The 21,075-nt window shown below is 36.8% G+C and overlaps 1 protein-coding gene across 2 annotated transcripts in view; it reads right to left on the reverse strand.

The window, feature by feature from the left end:
• PRDM5 (PR/SET domain 5) overlaps window positions 1-21,075 on the reverse strand; it is a 206,685-nt gene that overhangs the window by 115,435 nt on the left and 70,175 nt on the right. The window lies entirely within an intron of this gene.

Consider the following 21,075-nt stretch of genomic DNA (forward strand, 5'->3'; position numbering starts at 1 on the left):
AACCTCCAGAAACCTAAAGTGATTTCTAATTAAGAACACAATTAACTTCTATTCAATTGTTACACTTTGTGCAAGAAAATAAACAAACCAACCAACAAAAACTATGCAGACATTCAGCAAAAGAGAGGTCTCTTTTTAAATGAACTCAGAAGTGGTAATTTCCAGGGTTTGGAAACCACTTGTTAATAGTTACCAAAAGCAACAAAGGACTCACCTAATGAAGATGTCAGAACACAATCATAAATCTTAGTGCTTATCTGATCAATATCCAAGAAATTTAATTGAAGCATCTTTCCAGAATATTAATAATCAATTTTGTGATGGCCCTCATAGCACCAAGAAAAAATCATTTTTAATTTTAAAACATGATAACATTAACTTAAACTTCGGTCATAAGACACAGCATGCCATTCAGGGGCTCCATAAGAAAAGAAAATTTTAATATACCAGTTAAAACCTTGACTTAATAAAAGCAATAGCATTATACCCACCAAGGACCAACTACATGTTTTGTCTATATGCCAAAAATATGGTAAAAGGAATGTCATGGTATTACTCCAATCTACTTATTTAATAGAAATATCTAGATAGCTTTATTATATAATTCTTACCAGTGCCTAGCCAATTTGCTACCACAATGGTTTTAAGAAGTATCCTCTTAAATTGTTCCTTGCCTACACTTCACTAAGTTAATCACAACTTTTCATTATATTATTCTCTTTCTTCAAAACTTCCCATTGGCAGACCCTGCCAGATTCCTAATCTCTGGAGTTCTCTTGAACTCCAATATTCCTTACCTGTAGGCTCACCCCAGGCCCAATCGCCTGCCCTTTGGCAAGAAGGACTTAAAGGGTATTGACTCAAAGTCCTGAGATTCTAACCTTGTGCTCCAGCTTTGATGACTGTTTTAATATTTTGATCCTGAAATTTACTTCTTATTACAGCTCTTATTTCCCATCTTCGGGTTTGTGGCTTTTTCCCCTGAACACAGTTCCTTCTGTAAAAGAATCACTCCTTACATTTTAGGGGTTAGTGCCTTTCCTGACTCTGCCTGGGTTCTGGCGTCCTGCTTATGGTTCCTGTTATGGGCTCCAGGTGATTTTGCTGAAAACCTGTTAGCTGCAAGAAGGCTGTTCAACATGATGATCTGTTCAAAAGCAAATATTCCTCAGCCAGTGGTTTTCATTGTGTTGGGATACAACACAGAGTGAGTGGTTTTACAATTATTATTCAGCTCTTGAATTTTTGTTTTTTAGTCTTGTTTCATTTTGCTTTATTTATTTGTATATTATTTTCAGCTAATTCTTATTTTAAAGTTTATTTATTTATTTTTTTATCTATCTATCTATCTATCTATTTAGAGATACAGTTGAGGAGGGGCAGAGAGAGAGGGAGACAGAGAATCCCAAGTGGTCTCTGCACAGGGCTTGAACTCACAAACTGTGAGAGTATGACCTGAGCCAAAATCAAAAGTCGAACTCTCAAAAGACTGAGCCACCCAGATGCCCCTCAGCTAATTATTTCTACCGTAAGCTGTTTATACCATCAAAATGTTGCAGCCTACATGTCCAATAATATAAATTGGAAAAAAATTAAATGCCTAACAATTGGTTTTAAAATTTACCAAATGTAATTTCTATAATAACATGTCATATATGTATCAATATAGTTAGATAAATATATAGATAGATAGGTAGATAGATAATGTGCCCCAAAAAGAAAAATATATCAACAAACATGTTAACAGAACTTGTTTCTAAGTAGAGGTAATTCTAAGTATTTTGCAGAATCTCTTCTGCTAGTCCATAGAATTAATAAGTGTTACTTTTGTAGTAAAATAAAATAATAAATAATAAACAAACCTGGTTCCTTGATACCAGAAAGCAGTGCTGCAGAGTGACTAAGGAGCACAGGCTTTTTTGGGCTGGCCAGGGTTCAAAGTCTCGTTTTATGATTAATTAATTAGCTGTATGACTGTGCAAAAAGCTTAATTTCTAGAACCACCAGTTTCTTCATTTGTAAAATGGAGAAAATAATTCCTATGTCATAGGTTAATTGTAAGGATAAAAGTGAAAATATTTGTAAAACCTAGTAAGGTGCCTGGCATAAATGATAAGCATTTACGAATGGTAGCAGCTATTATTATCATTACTATTATAACTATGCAAAACTTGAAAGCCAGTGGTTAAAATATTCACTTTTTTTCAAAATTTGTTTCAACCCAACTGCCACATAACGTTGCTTTGACATTGCTGTTTTTGATAAATTCCATTTGGCCAAACTGCCCTCAGCCAAAATATAATTAAATTCCACTGCCTGCCTACCAGAGCTCTGAACTGCTTTGGATTTCTGGTTGTCACACTCTGTTCACTTGTTAACGTACTAAACTATATCTGAACTATACCTAAAAGTGACAAGCCCTCTGCTTTGTCTGTGACTTGGGTTTCCCAAGACATGGGGCTTTCAAAGCTCAAACTGAAAGAGTCGGGGGCAAGCTAGGACAGTTGGTCACCCTAACTACACTCATCATGCTCTCCAAATTCTAAACTCTAAATTCTAAACTCCCACAGTCTCCAGCCCCAGCTCAGGATTCTCAACATACAGAACCAGTCACATCCTCAAGTACAGCTCCAAAGGCTTATCAAATAGACTCCCATAATCTGAACCCACTTTGTCCTCTCATCCTCAACTGTCCTTCAAATGAACCTGCCTCCTGTTCTTCAGTCCAACTGGTATACTTGCTCTCAAAAAATACTGAATTTATTCCTGTGTTAGTACAATTGCAAAGATGCCACCTAGCCTCCTTGCTACAACTCCTCAGTGTCATCTGAGGCACACCTCATTTTCATACTTCTCCATGAAACTCTCTAATCTACTGAATTAGGTTCCAGGAGTTTTCTCCATATATAATGCCTTAAGTTTATTGGGCACTTGTAATTTATTTCTGTTTTTTGTCATTTAATTCATATGACCAGTAAAATTCTAATACATGTTGATTTTATCTCTCCAAAGATAATTTCCTCAAGGCAGCAAACAAGAATTACCAGGTATCCCCCACAGTGTAAGCTTTACTCATAACACTTGCTCACCATTTTACAAATAATGAATAGTGAAAAAAAAAGAATAAAAAGAATATTAAAAGGCCGTGTCTACAAAAGAAAAGTACTTATTAGTAAAAAGTTTACTGATATTTTCCTTTATTTACTTTTTGTGGTAGGCTATTACCATAATCCAGATAGTGGTGATTTAGGAGGATACATGTGGACAACGTAAGAAGAAATCATGATTGTGACACTGGCAAAGGCACAATTCATTGTATTGAAAAGGTAGTAAGTAGTGAAAATTCAGATTATCCAGCCAAGACAACTAATGACTAATCAACACGATAGGAAATCATCTTCAAAATGCTTGAGGTTACAAATTGAAACTATACCAATGTGGAGGAAAAAAAGTTTAGACTCCTATTCAATTATCAACAGAAGTAGGAGACAAGTGGTAAAGATGGAGAAAAGAAAATGTAATGAAATAGGAAGAATTCCATATTTAATATCTTCTCAAGTAATTCTTCTTTACAAAAACCCTGATTCAGTCTTAACCTGTGTATCAACATCATTTCTGTAGAGCTCAATATACAAAGCTGAAAAATATAAAAAAATAATCATTTCCATAGTGAAATTCACAAAGCATATCTATTAATAGCGATCTAATAATAAAACTAAAAACATTTAAAATGAGACATAACTGGGCCAGCTGAGTGGCTCCATTGATTAAGCATCTGACTCTTGATTTAGGCTCAGGTCATGATCTCATGGTTCAAGAGATTGAGCCCCACATCGGGCTCTGTGCTAACATGGAGCCTGCTTGGGAGTCTCTCTCTCCCTCTTTCTCTGCCCCTCCCCCACTCACATTCTCTCTCTCTCTCTCTCTCTCTCTCTCTCTCTCTCTCTCTCTCCCCCCCCCTCTCTCTCCCTCTCAAAATAAATAAACATTTAAAAAATACAAAAATACTTTATTAAAAATAAATAAAATGAGACATAACTATAATAGAACATTGCATTCCTATTTATTTACTCCCCTCTGAGGAGGGGGCTGCACCCCTGTGATGTGGCTCAGAGTGGCATCTGTGGGAGGCGTGTACTGTATCAGGTTTGACAAGGTGACTTGTACTGACCCATGAAATGTGACTGGAAGCGAAGTGAACCATGTCCAAGAGAAAGTTTTAAGAGTCGTCACATGTTTGGGCCACTGCTCTTTCCCTTCTGCCAGAAAAACGCATGTCTCTGGTCAGTGCTGTTACTTTAGACACCATGGTTCACCACGTGGAACCGAATGGTGGAAAGAGTCACAGTCTCCAGTAGCCCATACCTGCATGGACAATAACTAAATCCTTGTTGCTATAAACCACTAAGACTTTAAGGCTCATAGGACAGTCTTCTTGGCAAAAGTTGACTGATACAATGATTTAAGCAAAATAATACTTTTAAAATTATTTTCTTGGTGAGTAAGAAGAAAACATCAAGGAGAATAGTGTGAAGCCGGAAAATGACAGGTATATTTAAAAGAGTGAATGGTGCAAAATAAGTTAATTTCATGTTTACAGTGCATCAGTCAAGCCCTATTTAAAAAATGGAAGTTTCAAACAAATGTAAATAAAATAATTTCTTTTCTAATCACAGCTGATAATCAGCCACACATCAAGGAGATTATTTGATATGATTCCTAGGAATGAGTACTATATTAGACAAAAAACCAAGTCCATAAACAAAATACGATAATTACAGATCACTAACATATATGCTATCTTTCTCTGAGGGGCTCAAGCAAAGATAGTAATCTTTGAGGCATCTTCCAGAACAAATCTGACACCATGGAGAAACGAGTCAACAGAAAAGATGAGAAGAATAAAAAGAAAAATTTGTTACATAGAAAACACATAATGTGATCCTAAGAAACAGTGGCTCTTCACAAACAAACAAACAAATATTTAAAAAAAAAAAAAAAAAAACTATACCTCAGCTATTTTACTTAGATATGTTATAAGTCAATACTGACGGGCCAAGCAATCTTAGAGTAAGATTATGCTATGGAGAACAGAGAGGCTATTTTACATAGAAGCAATTAGAGGAAATACTGTGTTCTCACAGCATATCTGCTCTATTTAACATCAGAAACTCTTTTAAGTGGCCTCCACTTAACTCATTCCCAGATTTACCTGACACTCTACATCAAGTCTGCTGAATGATGCCCAGAGAAGTCTTCTCAGCAGCCTGCCCTCTGCTTTCCCTCATTCCTCTGTCCTCACCACTTAACTTGTGTGCTTCTGTCCCAACTGTCTGTTGTGCTTGCTCCCACACCTGTTTAATGTCACTTGTACAAGTCGTTTTAATTAGTAACTTACCTCAGTATTACATAAGCCAAAGATATATGAGAAAGAAAATATTCAACCGTTTCAAAGAAAACCAGTTGTACATTTTGAAGACTCAAAGGTGAGTCTAAAAAAACTGTCAAATTACAGAAGGCAAAGCAATTACAAAATATGAGGGGAATCATAAATCTGGAAGGATTCTACACTCAGGCTGCTTTGCAGGAAAGAAACTTTACTCATATTACTTTAAAAATAGCAAAACTGAATACTATAAGGAGTGGTTATGAAAAAATATGGTAGCAAACTCTAGTGAGAATACCTATACTCAGTATCAAGAAGGCTGTGGTCATAAATCAAAAAAATAAAAACAAAAATAAAAACAAAAAATAAAGAATCAATGTATATTTATAAAACAAGTTAAAATAAAATGGTTGAAATACCAATTCTATGATCCCTACTAGAACAAACTTTTTCTATTACTTGACCAAGTACTGGTCCCTATCACATTGGAAAAAAGAATTCCCAACAAATTATTATATTACCAGGTCTGAACAACAGGTTCCCCACACATGCCTCCCTAACTGTCTATGCTGTCCCCATCAAAGTATTTACCACCCTGATCTGCATTTATTTAGCTGCATCCCCCAAATGGGCTGGAAACTCCATGAGGAAAGGGATTATATCCTCAAATTATATATAAACTATCATTCCCAAAATATTCATTATTCTAAATGGCATGAGAATTAGCTAAACACAGGTCTCTCCTTCCCCTTGCCTCTTCCTTTCTCCAAAGATTGCTTGTTCCCTGAGGGCAGGCACTACGTCATATCCAACTATGTGTAAATGTCAATACCTGACTCAACACCTTGTTCACTGAAGGCCATCCACAAAGGACCCACTGAATTGAACTAAGTAAGAGAAAAATAATTGTCATTTCCTTTTGAATTAATAAGACTGTAAAAGCAAGAGAGTCACTCAGGAAAGTGGAATTTGCTACAAAAAGGGTTGGGGAATCAATTTCCCATTCCCAACAAATTCTTAAGAATTCAAAAGTTAGCCAACAATTGAGAGTGTTTCAACCAACTGGAAATAAGAGAACAGATTAGACAAGCAGATGTGCTTCCTGGAAAGAGAACCGCACTCAACATAACAAAAGTCAATTCAAAAACACATGAGAGAAACTGAATGTCCATTGAATGCATTTATTGCCATATATAATGTGCACGGCACTGCAGAACATCCACACTCACAAGAATACCCATACCGTTTTCTGCTCTGCAGACCTTTACATACTTTTGGTGGAAACAGAACAAACCGGTTAAATTACAAAATGGAGCAACAAGGGCCAAGACAATTGTACAGACAGCAGCAGCTATGGAATTTTTAGAGACGGTTTCACAACAGCCTTTGAAATTCACTCCAAACCCTATAGGCTGGATAAGTTTTAGACAAGATAGTAGGATTGAGGGGTGCCTTGGTGGCTCAGTCGGCTGGACGTCTGACTTCAGCTCAGGTCATGATGTCAGTTTGTGGGTTCAAGCCCCGCATCAGGCTCTGTGCTGACAACTCAGAGCCTGGAGCCTGCTTCGGATTCTGTGTCTCCCTCTCTCTCTGCCCTTCCCCTGCTCACACTCTGTCTCATCTCTCAGAAGTGAATAAATGTTACAATTTTTTAAAAAAAAAAAGATAATAAGATTGAAAGGGAGTGGGCTTTTTAAAATAGGGAACACAACATCAGCAAACTGACAGTGCTGCAAAGGGTAGATTAGGTTATGGAAAGCAACAAACCGAGCTGTAACACTGGGTATTACAGAAAAACTGTAGAAAAGTAGACTGACAAAGCCACTTTAATACGTGGAGTGACTGAGAAGTCAGGCACAGATGAAACGTGCCCTGTGAATTGCAGTGTTTGTAAGGCAACCACCTCAGACTAATGAGACAGAAAAAAAAAAAAAAAAAAGACTGAAAAGTAGAAACATATAAGAAATTTTGTTCATTTGATCAATATGATGGTAAATTTTACATATCAACTTGACTGGACCACAGGGTGTCCAGATATCTGGTCAAACATTATTCTGGGTGTATCTGTGAGAGTGTTTTTAAATAAGATTAACATGTCAGTCCATAGGCTGACTATAAGAGCTTGCTCGCCACAATATGGGTGGGCCCCATCCAATCAGTTGAAGGCCAGAACAGAACAAGACTGACCCTCCACTGAGTAGAATTCCTCCTGCCTGATTTCCTCCATACTGGTAAAACAGCTGTTTCCTGCCTTTGAACTTGAGATAAAACACATGCTGTGTCTCAAGCCTGAGGGCCTTCAAACTTAAACTATACCCTCATTTCTTCAGGTTCTCAGGCCTTCAAACTCAGGCTAGAAGTAGAATATCAGGTCCCCCTGGTCCCCAGTTTGCTGGCTCACCCTGCAGATCTTGGGACTTGTCAGCCTCCATAATCATATGAGCCAATTATTTTAATAAAGTCTCTTTACACACATGTACCTACACATATACATACACATCCTATCGATTCTGCTTCTCTGGAGAACACTGACTAACACAATCAAACTCGAAATGTAAGATGTTTGTTATACCACTACAATGGAATCTATCTGATAAAAAAACTAAAGTACAGGGGCGCCTGGGTGGCGCAGTCGGTTAAGCATCCGACTTCAGCCAGGTCACGATCTCGCGGTCCGGGAGTTCGAGCCTCACGTCGGGCTCTGGGCTGATGGCTCAGAGCCTGGAGCCTGTTTCCGATTCTGTGTCTCCCTCTCTCTCTGCCCCTCGCCCGTTCATGTTCTGTCTCTCTCTGTCCCAAAAATAAATAAACGTTGAAAAAAAAAAAAAAAAAAAAACTAAAGTACATTTGAAATAACTTCTAGCCAAATAAAACATATTAACCTAGACAAAAAGGGAACATTGAATAACCTACAGATAATTTCAGAGCAGTAAGCTTTCAATATGAATAGTTTTAATTCTACCGTTTTTTTTTTCTCATTTTAACAAAGAAACACTTTTGATAGAGATAAGTAATTCATTTGAAAAAAAAAATTAAGCAAGTATGTGCCAAGAGCTATTCTAAGATGAAGTATAACATAGTGAAATAAAACAGACACAGTACCCACCCTCAAAGAGCTTAGAGACTAGGAGTAAGCCATTGATACCACCAAAAAAATGGAAAACAACTTGATGAATGCAAGGACAGTGAAGAACATGCTGCTAATGGAGTATATAATGGAGAGAGCTGATCTCATCTGAGGTTCAAGGATGGCCTCTTGGCAATGTGATGACTTAGCTTAGATCTACAGGACACAAACAGAGGACTCTAGCAAAGGGAAAAGGGAACATGCATGTGTAGAACAAGTGGAAGGAACTCAAATATTCAATAGCTGGGTAAAAAAAAAAAGTATAAGCTGCAAAAAAAAGAATGAAAATGAGTGGCTAGGAGATGGTTTCAGAGAAGACAAAGGAAGAGAGCACTTCAAGACGAAGGTATTTGTCAACAACACCTAATGCTGCTGAGCAGATCTAGCAGAAGGAGGTCCAAAAAGCCTGGAATGCTTTAGTGATGCAGAGAGCACTGGTGGCCTGAAAGAGAGCCACCAGATGCCAGGTCAGTGTGGGTTGAGGAGTGTGCCAGAGGTGAGAAAACCGGAGACCCAGCATAGAGACAATTCAAGTAAGGAGAGAGGATCCCTGCTGCAAGGGGATGTAGAAACAAGAGGAAACGATTTTGAAAAGAGAAGTGTGAATGTTTAAAATCAATGACAAGGGGCGCCTGGGTGGCGCAGTCGGTTAAGCGTCCGACTTCAGCCAGGTCACGATCTCGCGGTCCGTGAGTTCGAGCCCCGCGTCAGGCTCTGGGCTGATGGCTCAGAGCCTGGAGCCTGTTTCCGATTCTGTGTCTCCCTCTCTCTCTGTGCCTCCCCCGTTCATGCTCTGTCTCTCTCTGTCCCAAAAATAAATAAACATTGAAAAATAAATAAATAAAATAAAATCAATGACAAGAATCCTGTTGAGTGTGAGAGGGTGAGTATCGAGTGAAGAGAAGGGATACTCTATGTCAGAAGTGTTCATCAGAAGGAGGTACACAGGTGGAGGACTTGTTCTCAGGAGAGAGGAGGGGACACTTCTCTATGCTGGGAGAAAGGAAAGAGAATGAGTGGGCTTGTAAGTAGGTGTGCACGTTTGCTGTCAGAGCTGATGGATGTGCAAGTTTTATACATATCACCTTTGTTAACATTCACCAAAATAAGCGGTGAATATATATTTTTAGAATATCTTTTAATTTTCATGTATTTCCAAACATTAAAACAGGCTAGTTATATTCTCTTAACCACTGAACCTCTAAATAGAGTGTCCTCAATCCCCAGTGACCTCTATCTGTGATTTCTCCTCTAAGTCTCAGTTACATATTTCACTAGCTTTGGCAATAGGTCAGTTGTAACTATCACCCCAATTCATTTACTAAAAATGCATTTATTGGTAATATGGGTGAAATTAGTCAACAGGTACCAACTTTCAGTTATAAAATAAATAGGTCCTGAAAATATCATATACAGCATGGTGACCAAAAAAATGTACTTGAAGCATATATTCAGAATTGCTCCTAAATGTACATGTATTCCTCTGTTTCTTCTAGATAAAAATTGACTCCGGTGCTCATCATCCCTCTGATTGGGAGAATATGGATATGGGATGGGAAGCTCTGCTCCACTATTCCAAGGCTCTATAAACTCGGGCTCAGCTTTTTCATCTGCAAAATGGGATAATACTACCATTTGGGGGAGGCGGACTGTTAAAATTAAGTAAGATAATGTTGATACAAAAATGTGACAAATTTTTATAATGGCCCAAAGTGGCACAATTTGAAATCTCATTTCATAACTATGGATAATCAGTTTTCATTTGTCTTGTTTTGTTTTTAGTTTTAGTGACTGATTTTCTAGGGTTAAAATTATGATAGGGTTTCCTACGGGTTTTAGATGATCTCAACAGAGTTAAAAATCGTGTTATTGAATAACAAGGTGCAAAGTATTTCAAGGGATTATCATATATCACTTTTCTATACAATGTGGCATCGATCTTACCATGAATTGAAATACAGCAGAATATCAGATCACCTGGGTGGCTCAATTGGTTAAGTATCCGACTCTTGCCTTCGGCTCAGGTTATGATCTCATGGTTCATGGGATCAAGCCCTGTATTGGGCTCTGTGCTGACAGTATGAAGCCTGCTTGGGATTCTCTGTCTCCCTCTCTTTGCCCCTCCCCATCTTGTATGCTCAGGCTCTCTCTCTCTCTCTCTCTCTCTCTCTCTCTCTCTTTCTCTCTTTCTCTCTCTCTCAAAATAAATAAACATTAAAAAAATAAAGCAGAATATATTTACAGAAGTTTAATAAAAGCATATAAATGCCCAATAATATGCATTTAAAACTGATAAAGAAAAGAAAATGAGAAAAGGGAAGAAAAGCTACTTACAAGCACACTACGCTCCAAAGTCTAGAAATGGGCGGATTGAATTAAGTCACAGAAGGAAAGCTTTCAAAAGCCTAGCTGGGTTTACATGCTATTGCCAGAAGAACAGTCAGGTTAACTCTTGGCAAGAATGACCATGCCCCTTCTTGTTCCTTTTTCCTGTATGGAAAACTAATAGAACGAATGAACGAACGAAAGAGAGGAAAAAAAGACTAATAGCATAGACAGATATGTAAACAACCATTAAGTGTGCACAGCAATATCTCAAAGGACTTAGTTAACTACAAGAAAAGAAACCAGGAAATATTGCTTTAATCTCTGCCCACTGAGGTGAATTAAATAAAATGTATATTAAGTCCCAACTTAAGAAATAATAGATGCATTATTCAACTGATTATGCATTTAATTAAGCATAATAAAAAGTGTGTATAGTTTTGACATAAGTCAGCCATGATAATGATATACTTAATTACTTTCCAGACTCTTGCTAAACATACTCCAAGTAAAAGGGAATGTCACAATTCAAATCTTAGAATTCCCCTCCCATTCAACTCTGTACCTACCTTCTTGATGCAATAAAGCAGCACAAATAATAGTCTACAACTCAGTAACTAATCTTCCTTTTTCCTTTCCCCAAGATGTCTTTTTTGAATCATGTGAGATTTTTAAAGAGGACTAAGACACAATTAAGGATGATTAGATTAGATTCTAAGAAACATTTTTCCTAAGGTTTTGTGAGCCAGTTTTCTCAAATTCTCAGAATTTAATATACTTACCTGGATACAGTATAACTTTATTGCAGGTTACATTAATTGAAAGATATATAAATTATAACATAAATTTTATACTTTCTTTTGAATATTTTATTAATTCAGTGATATAATGTAGAACTTCACATTTTACTTTGTATTGCTAAGTAGTAGCTGAACCTTTTATGAGAACCCACACATGCACTGAATGGAGCACATGTCTTTAAATAAAAATTTCCCTAGAAAACCCAACTTCCCTTCATAACTAAATGTGGCTAATTCTAGTGTTTGTGTTATATGCATTAAATTAACTTCACTCTGCAGTTTACTGACTACTGTATTTAATATCAGTCATTAAAAAATAATCTAAAACTCATCATAAAATGTATCTCCAGTTTTAAAAAAACAAAAATAAAGCCATTTTACTCTTTATGTTTATACCCAAAAAAATCTTGCTTGAAAACAAGTAGTATATTTTTGTTGTCTATATTTTAGATTTAACACTTAAATATATATGTATATATAATAATATAATATATATACATATAATAATATATACATATATACATATATTACATATATGTACATATAATACATATACATAATATATAAATATATAATATATACATATATGTACATATAATACATATAATAATATTATTATATATACATATAATATATTATATATAGTTATATATACATAATTTTAATTTCCTCCTCTGATATGGGGTATTCATGTTATTTGCTTCACTGTATCTAACACAAATGCCTCTTCTTTACATTATATTTTTTAGCAACTACAATATTTTAAACTTTCTTCTTTTTAGTTTCTACCACATCTCTTCTTAAACCTTGTAATTATAAAGCACAGTTCCAGTGTATTTAATACAGTGCTGATTAATTTTCAAATCCTAATATTACATTTGTTAAGTATAATTTCAAAGAACCAGCTCGCAGCAAATATCATCTTTCCCACAAACCTCTGTCACTTCCCTATCCCATAGCCTAGGTTTCTGAGTTAGTCCAGAGTGGACTGCTTGCTGGGTTGTTAATCAACGGAGTATCTAAACTTAAGACTATCTGTAGTAATATCTGTAAAAAAAAAAAAAAAATCTCTGACTTAACAACAAGGTGCTGTTGGCCACACAGTCATCTAAGAGATAAAATACTCACACAGTAGACTGAAATGTATGCACACATACCAGTACATACTCAGCACTCACAGAGTAAAAATGTAACACCTTGCCAGACCAAATACTCACATACACATAAACAGCAGACCAGAGTTCAAGTGGAAGCATTTGCTTTCTGTTATTTCAAAGGAAACAGACATAAGCTTTCTTCCAAACTGACAAGGCACAACCAACTAGGTATACATCAGGAAAGAAAAAGCAGTGGAAGGAGCAGTGAGGCCAGGTCACTGAGCGCTCGCTGAGCCCGACTAGATACATCCAGGCCACGTCGGCAGCGGGAAAACAAACATAACCAATACAGACTGTTCTTGACAATCTCAGTCCAGTGACAGAAACACATGTATAAGTAAATGATTTCTCCAAGTGAGCCCACGGACATATTAGGCAGTTTGGATTTCTATTCTGGAGGTATTGGGAAATTTTTAAATTAAATAATTTGCTTTTAAATTTTAAAAATTCTAGATTAAATTAAATTAAATAGAATTTACTTTTAAATTAGTAATAAATTTAAATTAAGTTTTAAATATAAGACTCAACGCTTTTCCTCCCAGAAGAATAATTTCACAGAATTCCTATTTTAAGTTCTACTTCATAGTTACACTATCACCAATCCTATTAACAAAGGCCCCAAATCAATTAGGAAATAAGCATTCTTTGGCCCTCTAGCTTCCCTTTGGTTAATGCCACAGAGGTGGACCTTGCTGGGTTACAAATTACGAAAGCACAGGAGCCTTTTAAATGATTTCTAGAGACGATACCTACGAACATCCAGCATTCCCCATTCTGAAAGATACCTGAAAGCAGGCAGAATGTCGATGTGCTAAGAGACAATCGGCCTGCACAAAACCTGCTTCTTTTAAAAAGCTGAAAAGTGTCTTAGCACAATCAAAATGATCTTAAACCTATCTCTAAAGGTTGTCCAAATCACTGTATCTGATAAAGGTCTCTGCACAGTACAACAGGGCACCTTCCCCACAGGACATTTCTCACATTTACAAAGTCCTAGTTATCTTTCCAAAGGGAAGACAAGCCACACAGCTACAGCCAATACAGAGTCACAGCAAGCAGTACTCAAGTGGCCTGGGCAGACGCATGCTTCCCTGTGCATCCAGCAACCAGGACACTCAGGAGCAGGCAAGCAGGCTGCCGCTGCATAGTTGAGAGCAGGCCCGCTAGGATTTAGTCATTCCACATAGCAGGTTGTTCCCTGAGTGGTGAATACTTACTAAAGAGTCTTCTACATGCTTGGAATTTATACTTGCTACCTCGAGAAGATGTTAGAAGAAATGAAGTAGATTTTGCTCTGTTTTCTATAGAAACAAAACGATAAAGACAAAAACTATAAACCTGGCAGAGCTGTGATCATGAAAATAGTTGCTAACTTATACTGGCACACATAGGGGCCAGGTGTTTGGCATATGTTACCCTTGTTTAATTTAATCTTCACAAAATCCAATGAGGTGGTATTGTTATCATTAATTCACAAAAAGGAAGAGTTCAAAGATTATTTTAACCACTATGGAGACAGTAACTAGCTCGTCTTTTTAACTACAATATCTCCAGCGTTCTGGACAGGCCCTGGCACATAGCAGATCCTCGAGAGCTATCAGGTGAATGAATGCATTAAGTGAACTGCTCAGCCAGCAAGGGTCAGAGCCAGGAATCTACTGCTTAAATTGCCTTTCTTAATAATATCCAAACTGGGCTGGTTCTGCATTCCTCTGAGTCTGTATCAAGTCCTTGTTTTGTCCACGAACTTTAACCTTTCCCTGTTGTGCTCTAAAGCAAATTTTCCTCATTGACCATTGCCAGAGCCAGCCTTAAAGATGGCCCCCAATGATGCCCCACCTCCTGGAATTCACTACCCTTGTGTAGTCTCCTCCTCCACTATAGCAGGGTTGGTCTGTGTCTATGTGACTAGTAGCATTCCACAGCAATAATGGTACAGTATGTCATTCCCAAACCTTGGTTATAAAAGATTGCTTGTCTCTCCCCCTCCCCCCCACCTCTCTCCTTCTCTCTCTCTCTCTCTCTCTCTCTCTCATTCTCGCATCACTCTCAGAGAAGCAAACTTTCATGTCATAAGGAACCCCCGGGAATGTTTACATGGTAAAGAAGCCATGTGAGTGATCCTGGAAGTAGAATCCCCACCCCTAATCAAGTCTTTGGAGATTTCAAACAGCCCCAGATAATTAATGCTTGATCACAACTTCATGGCAGTCCTTGAGCTAGAACTCCAGGACCACCCAAGTTAAGTTGCTCCTAAATTCCTGATCCTCAGAACACATATGAAGTAATGAATGTTCTTTGTTTCAAACTGTTAAATCTGAGGCAAATTTGTTACATAACAATAGATAACTAATGCAATCACAAAGAGATACAGATAAGACAAGCTAGATGAAAATCATTCTGAAAAATTATTCAAAAGAAATTCTCTAATAAAAGTGATTCACAGAATCCTCATAGTCAAAGGTGCCACAACGGTCTGTTTTGTTGCTGGATGAGACATGGACACTGGCAAGCGGGAGTAGTCTTCAATGGAGATAGTAGAAGAAATTACCTGTATGGTGTCTTGCTTCAAAAGCCCAGGAAGTCCCACCTACTCAAAATTTTCCCCTATACTCAACCTGCCATGCTCAGATCCTAGAATTTTACTATTATTAATATCAAGAGATTTAAATGTTAACTGTAACACACTTTTAACACATTAGCTAGCAGCTGGGGAGAAAGGAACCAAAGGAGAGAAGAGGCAAGGACAAATATTACCTAAGCATTACCTTTATGTAAAGGAAAAGAAGGTGCAATGCTTGAATTCAGGATAGCTTGAGAACTTAAAAAAGATAAAGGAATATATGATGTAAATAACTTTAAAATATCTATATTTTTAAACTGAACATAGGGAAGGGAGAAAAAAAGAAAAGCAAACCATAAGAGACTCTTAGCTATACAAAACAAACAGGGCTGCTGCAAGGTGTTAGGTGGGGGGATGGGCTAAATAAGTGATGGGTATTGGGGACGGCACTGGTTGTGATGAGCACTGGGTGTTATATGTGAGTGACTAATCACTAAATTCTATACCTGAAACCATTTTTACCATAAATGGAACTAGAATTTAAATAAAAACTTTATATAAATAAACAATTTTGCAAATGTTCAGCAGTTTCAAAATATCTAGGTAGCAAGTTCAGAAACATGGAACGTTCTCAAAATCTGAATTTACTCCTTTATAAATTATCTCAATTCTAAGGTTTTAGAGCACAGAGGTTCAGAGGGTGGGAAGAGAAGACAGGTCACCTGGGTTCAATTCCTAGCCAGTACTTCTTGGCTGTGTGGTCTCAGGCAACTTACTTAGAGTCTGTGTATCAGCATCCTCAGCTTACAAAGGTTGGTGACAATTATAGCACCTTCCTCATAGGGTCAGGGTAAGGATCAGGGTTATAATACACAGAAGCACTTACTGGCACATAGTAAGTGTTCAGTAAGTGTTAGCTGCCATCTTCATCATCATTACTAAGGATTAACATATATTTCAAGGTTATCGCTATGCATCACTTAAGGATATTTCTATAAATACTCATTTGACTTGTCAACAAATTATACTCTGACTTAGAATAATAAGTTGACAAACAATATAATAATTCCTCTGCTCCCTACAGGAATATGTGGCCACAGCAGAGCTAGAATTTAAAACTTCAGAGGACCAACTGCTTGTAATTGTACTTGTAATTGTACTTTATTTAAACTTTTACCTCATGAAAGGCAAATATGTACTTTGCTGTAAGATAATCCCTTAAAAGATTTGCATATTATTTAACTGATATTTTATGGTATTACTGAAGAAAATCATTAGACAGTTGTACCTTAATATTCTGTAACAGATTCTAGAAAATATTATAAAAATGCCACTTATATAAATCTGATAAGAAGAAACAGAAATAGAGAAGAAACTAAATTAGAGAAAACTAATTTGGTGTAGAAATGAAAAATCTTTTTGATTTTTTTTTTTTTATTTTTTGGTTGCTTGGTTGCTATAATGGTACCTGCTATATGAATGCTACATCAACACTATTTGATAAGTGTCTGGATGACAATGGATAAAGTCTTATCCATGCTTTAAAAATATTCTAGTTGCTTCACTCTTAGGAAATCTACATTTGATCCCCCAGCTCTGCCATTTTGAAATATCATGTGTCACAGAAGACTCCAGGATAAAGTAAGAGTGTCTGTCCATCCTCACACAAGGCAGAGGAAGGACAGAAAAGAACATGTAATAAAATAGCTCTCCTGGTAATGGGACAACTAAACTGACATCAGAATTGGGACCCGCCTGTGTTGACGTCACAAGTTTGGCTCAATACCTAGTGCTCTCTCAACTTATTTAGACCATCTCCACAATGTGACATCCCTTATGAGGTATATCAAAACCCAAATGTTTTTCCATATGCTCCTTTTTCTCTGTAACACCAAGACACCTTTTCATTTATGTTGATAATATATTGCAAAAAGTCCCAGGGAAGTGATGCCTGGAAATATGTCCTTAAGAACATGAGATGTAGCACTCTCTCTGAAATGTCCCAAGAATTCAAAGTCTCAACTTTAAATGCATAATCCTGTACTTAAATAGTTTTCTATGAAAAGATCAGAAAATGTTTAAAGCCTGCAAAACACTGAGTAGGTCAAATCTTTTTTTTCAAATATTACATTTTTTCCTTTGGGGTAACAAAATTAATACTTAATAAGAATCACCCATTTTTTATGGAGCCTAAGAATTCTTTTGGTTCATTTTAAGCCACATCTTTCACACTTTGAATTGTCTGGTTCAGTTGGAAATATTTCTCATAAGTCTGGACATACAGTTCAACTAATTATTCTAAAATGTGTGCATGTGGGAAGAATTTTTTGCTGAAGAGATCCTTCAATAATTCATATATTTAAATCATTTCCAAAGCAAATTTTCCAAAATCAAATAAATTGCAAAACTACAAGTAAACTAAGTCTCCAAAAAGGAGTTTCAATCCACTGCCAAAACAGACCTCAAATTCTTAATCCCTAGTCCAAAAAAATTGGACCAAGTATTGACGTTTTCCACCAAGCAAGCCACATAGCCACAAATGTTTCTCATTTACTCCACTCCTGGGACATACAGCTCAAATAAAAAATTTCCTGAATACCCCAAATTTCAGATACAATTTGGAATGTAAGTGATTCATAATGTTATGCAGGAAACATTATGATCTTCTCCTACCAACTCAATGTTTCTGGAATGCAACCCTCAGGAGATTATCCCAACGAATTAGAAGGCTGACATCACTGTCAGCCTTGTGACCCAAGCATTATGTCCTCTGCCCCCAGCTCAGATGTGATTTTGAACCCTGAACAATCTGCTACTCCAGCTACTGTTCAAGTGAAAAAGAGGTTCCATCAAGGGAGTTAACAAAGATCCATACTGTGCTCCATGGCAAGAAACATGGTAACAGTGCACTAAACCCCCATCTAAGTAAAGGCCAAAACAACATTAAAAGGAATTAAAGGCCCTGTCATCACTTGTGCACCCAAAGATACTCACAGTGGCCTCTGAACAGATTCTAATTAAATTCAAGTATGAAACTTCACAGAGCCTCTAGTTAGTTTATGAATCCTATTCTAATCCTACCCCCACTTCACCTCCTCTTCAACCAAATAATAATTTCTTAGAGTATCAAAGTTGCAACAATAATGTTTTGTGGATTCCTATTGTCTTTCAAGTAAAGAAAGATAGTTAATATAGAGAAAAAGTTGTACAATGAATGTACAGAATGAACATGAAAATTTTGTAAGTCCAAGCAACCACGGTTACTAAGAAAGACAGATATGCAGGTGGCCACCATGTAATGAAATAAATAAATAGGGCATAGAGAGCAAATACTGACATAGTACTCCATTACCTAAAGGGATCATTACAAGCAAAACGTACAGTTAGAGGAAATACTTAAACAAGGATTATCTAAGGGAGTCTGAGACAAAACTCAAAACTGAGCACACCCTGGAAACTCAGGCAAATGGAGAGAGCTACTGATGCTACAGAAATAACAGCCAATAGGAAGAAATTTCTCAAACAAAAGGTGTCGTCTGAGCAAAGGTTAAAATCATTATTTAAGCATAAGGAGGAAAGAATCTATTTTAAATAGAATAGCCTCCTCGGGGCACCTGGGTGGCTCTTTTGGTTAAGCATCTGACTCTTGATTTTAGTTCAGGCCCTATCCCATGGTTTGTGACATTGAACCCCCACGTCAGGCACCGTGCTGACAGTGTGGAGCCTGCTTGGGATTCTCTCTCTCCCTCTCTCTCTGCCCCTCCCCCACTCTCTCTCAAAATAAAGAAATAAACTTAAAATAAATAGATAGATAGATAGATAGATAGATAATACAATAATACTATCTAAAACACAATAATAAAGAAAACAAAACAATGGTTTTGCCTGAAGTAAATTTCATGGGCTTTTTGATATTGGTAACATTCACAAGGAAGCACTTAAACTGAGTCTGGAAATGAAAATTGTGAGGTAACCAAAGCTGCTATGAGATGACTGCCTCCAGAAACCACAAAAAATAAAACAAAATACTTGAAATAACTTAATGTCTACACATTTAAAGAGATCAGTTTAAATCTGTTGTTGAATCAAAAGTATGTCATGAATAATCTAAAAAGTGGCTTGAATATCTCTAACTGCTGGAGGATCTTATTTTTCATCCCGCCCTAGCCTGTTGGTAAGAGGCATCTCTCATTGATCCATACAAAAAAAAAAAAAAAAAAAAAGACAGTAATCACATTGGTTATATCTAATACTTATGTGTACTGAAAAGATTTGGTTAGCTAAAAATACCAGGAAGTGGAATAGTCTAGATGACTATCTTTCTGGTTACTTTAAAACCTAATTCTATGTATTTTCCCTCTTGTGACCAATGGTATTACACTCAGAATTGAGTGAAATTAGATAACCCTCAGCAAATTATTAAACTTTCACAGTTCTTATGAATAAATACATGATGTATATGAAGCTTCTAGAACAGCACACATGGTAAATACTTAAAGAAATACTAGTTCCCTTATTATTTTCCCTTCTCTTACTTCTGCTAACCATTGTTTTGCTGCTTCTTCTGTAGTTTAGGATCCATGAGCTGGGTTTTCCCATGAAATGAGTCAATTCCCCAACAGAATGTAATGTTTTTTTGTTCTGTTAATCATCCAATCAGTGAGTTTTAATTAGAGAACTCCTCTAAGAACTTATTGCCTTAACTTTTTCTCTTCTTGGCCGAGTTTCTACTGTGGAATCACCTAAGTTCAACTCATAGTTTGTATCAGAGCCTAACATTACATGCAGCACTATACTAGGATACAGGGATACAGACAGAATTCAATAAAATACGGTTCCCACTTGGGATGGTTAATTTTGTTAACTGAGCCACAGGATTCCCAAATAGTTGTTTAAACATCATTCAGGGTGTTTCTGTGAGGATGTTTTGGCATGAAATTAACATTTAAATAAATGGACTTGAGTGAAGCAAATTGCCCTCCACATGTGGGTAAGCCTGATCCAATCAATTGAAGGCCTGAATTGAACTACAAGGTGATCCTCCCCAAATAAGAGAATTCTCCTGCTTTATGACCTTCACACTGTAATATCTGCTCTTCCAGCCTAACGGCATGTGAAGTGGGACACTGGTTCTTCTTGATTCTATGGCAGCCTGATGGTTCTCAAATTCAAATTCTATAGCAGCTTCCTTGTTCTATGGCCTCTAGACTCAAAGTGGGATTTTGAGCTCTGCAGATTTTGGATTTGCCAGCCTCCATAATCATACGAGCCAATACCTTATAATAAATCTTTCTCTGTGTCTCTGTCTCTGTCTCTCTACCCCCCACCGTCTCTAATATATATATATATATATATATATATATATATATATGTGTGTGTGTGTGTGTGTACACACACACACATATACACATAGACATAGACATAGACATAGAGACCCTATTGGTTCTATTTCTCTGGAAAATTCTGAGTAATACACTATCCTCACTTAAGAAGCTCAAAGTCCAGTCATGGGGATATACCCAAGTAAATTTTCTCCATGAAGCTTTTCCCAAATAATAACACAGAATATCCTACTATGAGCCAAACAACCAACAAACTAAGGAAACTATCAATATCCACTGAATGAATTAAAAGTACTTGAAAACAAGATCTGCCAAGGACAATATCAGACCATGTAATTCGTTCCCTCAAGAATTCCCATAAAGTGAGTGATCTGG

The sequence above is a fragment of the Lynx rufus genome, unplaced genomic scaffold (genome assembly GCF_022079265.1).
Source record: "Lynx rufus isolate CCGP_SWC_20201006 ecotype Redwood Valley unplaced genomic scaffold, mLynRuf1.p SCAF_3, whole genome shotgun sequence".
Taxonomy (NCBI): Eukaryota; Metazoa; Chordata; class Mammalia; order Carnivora; family Felidae; genus Lynx; species Lynx rufus.